We start from the raw sequence: 6,838 nt of genomic DNA on the forward strand, positions 1-6,838 counted from the left end.
ATTTTAACCCTTTCAAACAATGGCTGTATGATTTTGAGATCCATCTTTTCACACTGAGGACAACTGAGACTCTGGTGCAAACACTCACTGATGCTCCAGAAGGAGAAATGATGCATTAAGAGCCGGGGGTGAAAACTTTTGAACAGAATGGAGATGTGTGCATTTTTCTTATTTTGCCTAAATATCATATTTCTTTCATTTAGTACTGCCCTACAGAGTCTACAGAAAATAGTTACATGTTTCCCAGAAGATAAGATAAGTTCAATTTACCCTGATCTTCAAATTCAAAAAGTTTTCACCCCCCGGTTCTTAATGCATTGTTTTTCCTTCTGGAGCATCAGTGAGTGTTTGAACCTTCTGTAATAGTTGCATATGAACCCCTCAGTTGTTCTCGGTGTGAAATGATGGATCTCAAAATCATTCAGTCATTGCTGGAAAGGGTTCAAATAAACAAAAATGCTGAAAAACAAACAATTTGTGGGACCTGAAGGATTTTCTGAAGAACAGGAGGCAGTTTAACTTGTCAAACAAGTGACTCATGAACAACTATCACTAAACAAACAAAAAAGCTGTGAATCATTCAGGTAACAACACAGCATTAAAAACTGAACTTTTGAACGGGGTAATTTTATAAATTAATTCTTGTGGACTATATGTAAACGTCTTTTATGTGAAATATATTATTCAGGTCAGTACTAAATAAACAGTAACATGCATTCTGCATGCTCCCTCTTATTTTGGTTAAATATTTAGCATTTTGCAGATTTTGATGGGGGGTGTAAACTTGACCTCAACTATAGTATATATAGAATATGATGGTAACACATACTAAATATAATGTTTACACACACTAATTGACATGTTACACATTAACATGGTAATCACAACATCCATAGTTTTCTTTAACAGTCTATCAACAGTCTATCAACTCATTGAGTAGGAACACAGTACCTGCTCTGATATTGTTCTCAGTTTAACAATGACTAATGCAATAATGTTTTTATTGAGTCCAAAGAATTCATGACTAAAACAGCTTCTCATTTCCTTTTGTTATAAACTGAGAGGTTCTTATATAGGGCGGCTGACAAATTTGTCCATGATTAGCTGGAGGGTTCAGTCGGTTAGTTTTTACATGTCTGGTCGCTCTCTACTCACATATTTCGTTGCAGTTCACACTTGAACACATGAATTATTAACAGAGTGGTTAGGATCCCTGTAGAATCTCAGGTAAGAGGACGCTCTCTCTCAGGTGTGTGACGTTACATAATGACGCACTAGCACACGGCGAAACTACAACGACTATGAGAACCAGCTATAAAGATATAACTTCAGATATAATTTACTGATTGGAAACCGGACACTTTAACATCTCTTAATCTAATTAATAGACAAATTAATTAGTCTGAGAGCCTTTCTTCTGAACTGTATTACTAAAATTAAATAAACATTAGTCAGTTTTAAACGTTCTCAAACAGAATTCATCTCTTAAAATGTTAAGTCTTGCCAAAACTAATGTATCAGCCGTCCCTTTACTGGCTAAGCAAGTAATGCCAATGATTTATTTTGAATCAACGCTTTATCAGCATTATAAAATGCTTGTCATGTTCTACTTTAATTTCAATTGGTAACATGTTCCAGGGTTGGGAGCCCTTTACAGAAAAAGGTAGAATTACCACCTATTGCGTTCCTGGTGCTTACTAGTACTTTACTATCCTGTTTCTTTATCAGTTTACATAAGACAAAAGTAACTTACTGTGCAAGCACTTGAAAATCAGTTTTATATAAGACAAATTTATACAATTTGTAAAACTGTGCATGTTCTCTTCTGCCCAAAAGTAACAGTGACTTAATTTATTTATTTATCCATTATGTTCACAGCCTGATTATACAACATAATCAGTTTAAAGCTTTTTTTTTTAATTGTTTACAGTTTCTTTATATCTTTATCAAATTTGAGTTGTGAATCTAAGAGAATTCCTAATAACTTGAATTCATTTACCTCCTCAATTTCTTCATTTTGCACCATATTTTTCTGTTCAGTCCCCTATATATAAACGCACAACCACACACGTAACAGGTTACCTTATGGTAACCTTTATAAAACACATGTGGGTAGTGTTTATCAGATAGAAACTTTCTAAGCTTGCATGTTAGATACACATTTACATAAGCATAGTTACATGTAGTTTCTGTGTTATGCTATTTCCATATTCAATTATCCAAAACATTTCACAGTGCATTTTAAAGCATGCATCTGATCAGATTATGCATGTGCATGTGTGTTTTCATGTTTCCTGGGGACTGAATTTATGAGCTTCAGTTTATAAGTGTCATGCTCTACCAGTTGAGCTACAGAAACAGGTTAATCACCCACTGAACTTGATATGTTTCACCTTCAGTGATCCAAAAAGAAAAGACAGCAGTAAAACTAGTCACGTAGGTTCCAATCAAGTAGTGTTTGACAACAAAAACCTCTTTTTCAGGTGAACTATATTATTTTTCACAACAAAGAAAGTATAAAGAAAATATAACAACATAGATCTAGTGAAAGTTTTTTTTTATTCCACAGAAAAGTGAAACAAAAGAAAGTATGCTCACTGACCACTTTAGGTACACTCTGTTAGTATGGGTTGCATCACATTTTACCTTCATGACTGCCTTAATTCTTCATAGCAAGGATTCAGCAAGGTTCTAGAAAACACTCCTTAGAGATTTTGGTATATATTGACATGATAACATTATGGAGTTCCTGCAGATTTGTCGGTCGCGCATCCATGATGCAAATCTCTTATTCCACCACATCCCACTGGACTGGGATTTGGTGACTGTGGAGACCTTTGTGACCCTAGACCACAAAGCCAGTCGTAAGTAGCACATGTTTATTTGTAGCAAAGCCAAACCATCAACACGTTCTCACTCCCAACGCATCACATATTGACGCTTGGTCAGGACCGTTTGACGTTGCTTTTTGACGCTCAAGATACTTAGCATCACTTTTGGATGTGCAGGGTCCTTCATTGATATCAATTGTTTGCCTTAATTTAATGGTTTGCATGCCTTTGTAAAAAATATAAATAATTTTATATAAATGTATACTTTCAATGGAGCACCTAAACACACCCTTACCCTAAACTTACCCACTTCTGAACAATATAAAACACGTGACATGCAAATTTAAGTACAGTCACAGGCAGTGTTGGGGAAAGTTACTTAAAAGTAATGCATTACAATATTGAGTTACTCCCTAAAAAAGTAACTAATTACATTAGTTACTTTTTATGGAAAGTAATGCGTTACTTTACTTTTGCGTTACTTTTTAAAATCTGGGCTGGGCTTGCTTGTTTGTTTTTAATATAAAAAGTTCAATTTTTGGCAAATGTAAAAGCCTTTTCACTCTATTCACACTATTCTAATGCATTTTGAATAAATTATGACTGTAGCTGTATCTGCCTGTTATATCTTGTGTTTTATTGACAGGCGTTGGGTAGCATGCTCCTAAATGTGTAAACAATTAAATGTAAATGAAACTTGTGACTGTTTACATGGAAAAATCACACCCCAACATATATGCAATAATGGCTATATTATTACCCAATATATATAATATAATCATGATGATAAAATTCCCAGTGCCTTTTGCGTCAGCTTTATGACGCCAATGGTTTTATATTTAAAGCAATGAAGGACCCTGCATGTCGAAAAATGATGCTAAAGGGATACCCTGTTCATCAAAAAGTGACGCCAAAGGGTCCTGACCAAGCGTCAATATGTGACGATTTGGGAGTGATTGTATGGGTCAAAATTATCTATATTTTTTTATGTAAAAAATTAGTAAAGATCATGCTTCATGAAGATATGTTTTCAAATTTCCTACTGTAAATATATCAAGAACTAAGAACTTCATTTGGACAACTTTAAAGGCGATTTTCTCAATATTTAGATTTTTTGCACCCTCAGATTCCAGATTTTCAAATAGTTGTATCTCGACCAAATATTGTCCTATACTAACAAACCATGCATAAATGTAAATTCAAATGTAAAGTCAGATGATGTATAAGTCTTAATTTCAAAAAATTGACCCTTATGACTGGTTTTGTGGCCCAGGGTTACATTTGAGTTTAGTGAACTCATTGTCATGTTCAAGAAACCAGTTTAAGATGATTTAAGCTTTGTTACATAACGCATTATCCTGCTGAAAGTAACCATCAAAAGATGGACATAGTCATCAGTGATACTCAAGTAGCCTGTGGCAATTACACAATACTCAATTGGTACTAAGGGGCCAAAATATGCTTCAGTAAAAATGGAGACTCATTTCTCATTTCCGTTGTCTAATTTTGGTGAGCCCATGTGAAATGTAGCCTCAGTTTCCTGTTCTTAGCTGACAAGACTGGCACACGTGTGGACTTCTGTGGGTGTAGCTCATCTATTTCAAGGTTTGATGTGTCATGCATTCAGAGATGCTCATCTGCAAACCTAGGCTGCAAGTTATTTAGTTACTGTTGCCTTTGTATCAGCTTGAACCGGTCTTGTTCAAGACCACAGAACTGATGCTCACAGGATATTTTCTCTTTTTTGAAAAATTCTCTGTAAACCCTAAAGATGGCTGTGTGTGAACATCCCAGCAGATCAGCGGAAATAGTCAGACCAGCCCACCTGGCGCCAACAACCATGCCACGTTCAAAGTCACATAAATCAACTTTCTTCCCTATTCTGATGCTCTGTTTGAACTTCAGCAGATTGTACTGACTATGTGTACATGCATAAATGCATTGAGTTACTGCTATGGGACTGTATTACATATTTGCATTAAAGAGATAGTTCACCCAAAAATGAAAATTTGATGTTTATCTGCTTACCCCCAGAGCATCCAAGATGTAGGTGACTTTGTTTCTTCAGTAGAACACAAACTAAGATTTTTAACTCAAACCGTTGCAGTCTGTCAGTCATATAATGGCAGTCAATGGGACCCATGGCTTTGAGAGTCAAAAAAACATACACGGACAAAACCAAATTAAACCCTCCAGCTTGTGATGATACACTGAGGTCTTAAGACACAAAACAACCTGTCTTTACAAGAAACTGAACAGCATTATATAATTTTTTACCTCTGATCCACCGCAATATCCAACTGTCCTGAACACGTTTACAACAGCCGGCACGTGACCTCCGTTCGTTGTGAAAAAAACGTAGGCACAGCTGATGATTTCAGTAGTACTTTATCCCCCTCTGGGTCTCTAAAATTATCAGGGGAAAGCTGATTACTGCAGACCCTCCACACTTTTAGTGACTTCATGGGTGTGTTGATATCCAGCCAAAGAACAAGCAACCATAACTTCAGTCGATCAGGCTTAAAAGTTGGGAGTTGGTGAAAAGTCAACACTACCGTACGAGTTTGCGCAAGCAAATGTAATCTTTTCGTTTTTAATCGGTTGCAGCAATCAGGATAAGCACAAATAGTTACCATTTTGAGTAGCCGTCGTACCCACAATCTCTGCACTGTGTAAACAATGAGTGACGTATACGTGCAACAAATAATTTCCACTTATGCATCTACTATGCCAAAGCACGTTGACGCGTGTTGTAAACGTGTTCAGGAGAGTTGGACATTGCGGTGGATCAGAGGTAAAGAGGTTAAGACTTCAGGGTATCGTCACGAGCCACAGGGTTTAATTAGGTTTTGTCCGTGTATGTTTTTTTGACTCTCAAAGCCATGGATCCCATTAACTGCCATTGACTGACAGACTGCAACAGTTTGAGTTAAAAATCTTTGTTTGTGTTCTGCTGAAGAAACAAAGTCACCTACATCTTGGAAGCCCTGGGGGTAAGCATATAAACATCAAATTTTCATTTTTGGGTGAACTATCCCTTTAGCAAGCAGTTGAACAGGTGCACCCAATAATGTATCTGGTACAAGTATAAGCTTTTTTCTCTCTTCTCTCAGTAAACCTATTCAACATAAAACGCCTGCGTATACCACTATACAAGGAGAAATGGTGGTCAAATGCATTCACACAACAAGGTCAGTATTTGCTTCTCAGGTGATGTGTATCACATGCTTGTATACAGAAGTTCCAAAACAAAATACATGCTATCATAAGGAGCCAGACAAACAAGCAGGGGAAAAAGAACAGCTGATGTACCATTACTGAAATGGAATATGATATGTGTTTCCATTACAGTGGGACAATGGAGATTCACCTTTACTCCACATGGCTTGATGCCAAGCTTACATAATGTGACATCAAGAGACGCCGACCCAGGACTGGCCCTACCGCTCAACACCTGCCTCTACATTTAATACAGTGGTAATTTATTTTTATGCCACATTTTCTTGTCTTTTTTTTGTTTTTTTTTTAAAGCAAAAATAGACACCTCACAGTCCATCATATCAGTGAACCCTCAACACTGTTATTTGACTAGATACAAAAATAGAAAAAAATAGACATTGAAAGCATGATATCTAAATTAAAAAAAGAGTGAATTTTGAAATTAAAAATAAATGTGAAAATCCTAAACCATTAAAATTTAATGCAGTTGAGCAGGAACAAACTGCCTGATATTCTAATGAAAAACAAAAATAATAATATTATTATTATTATGCAAGTATTATGCCTTTTTTGATTTCACTTTTTCTTTGGTGAGTAATATAGCTTTATGTAACTGGCCTGCAAAATTACAAAACACAAAATTCCACGCCAAAGTCTCCAACAGAAAAGACTTGTCTAAAACGCCTCATTTTATAGTCCATCAGCCATTATTTACACAATTGCATTATGCCTGCCTACTGATGCTGTATTGACTTTCAATACCAGTTTATAGCAGCTCATGAAGCCTC

Source organism: Labeo rohita, chromosome 19 (assembly GCF_022985175.1).
Source record: "Labeo rohita strain BAU-BD-2019 chromosome 19, IGBB_LRoh.1.0, whole genome shotgun sequence".
In the NCBI taxonomy this organism is placed as follows: Eukaryota; Metazoa; Chordata; class Actinopteri; order Cypriniformes; family Cyprinidae; genus Labeo; species Labeo rohita.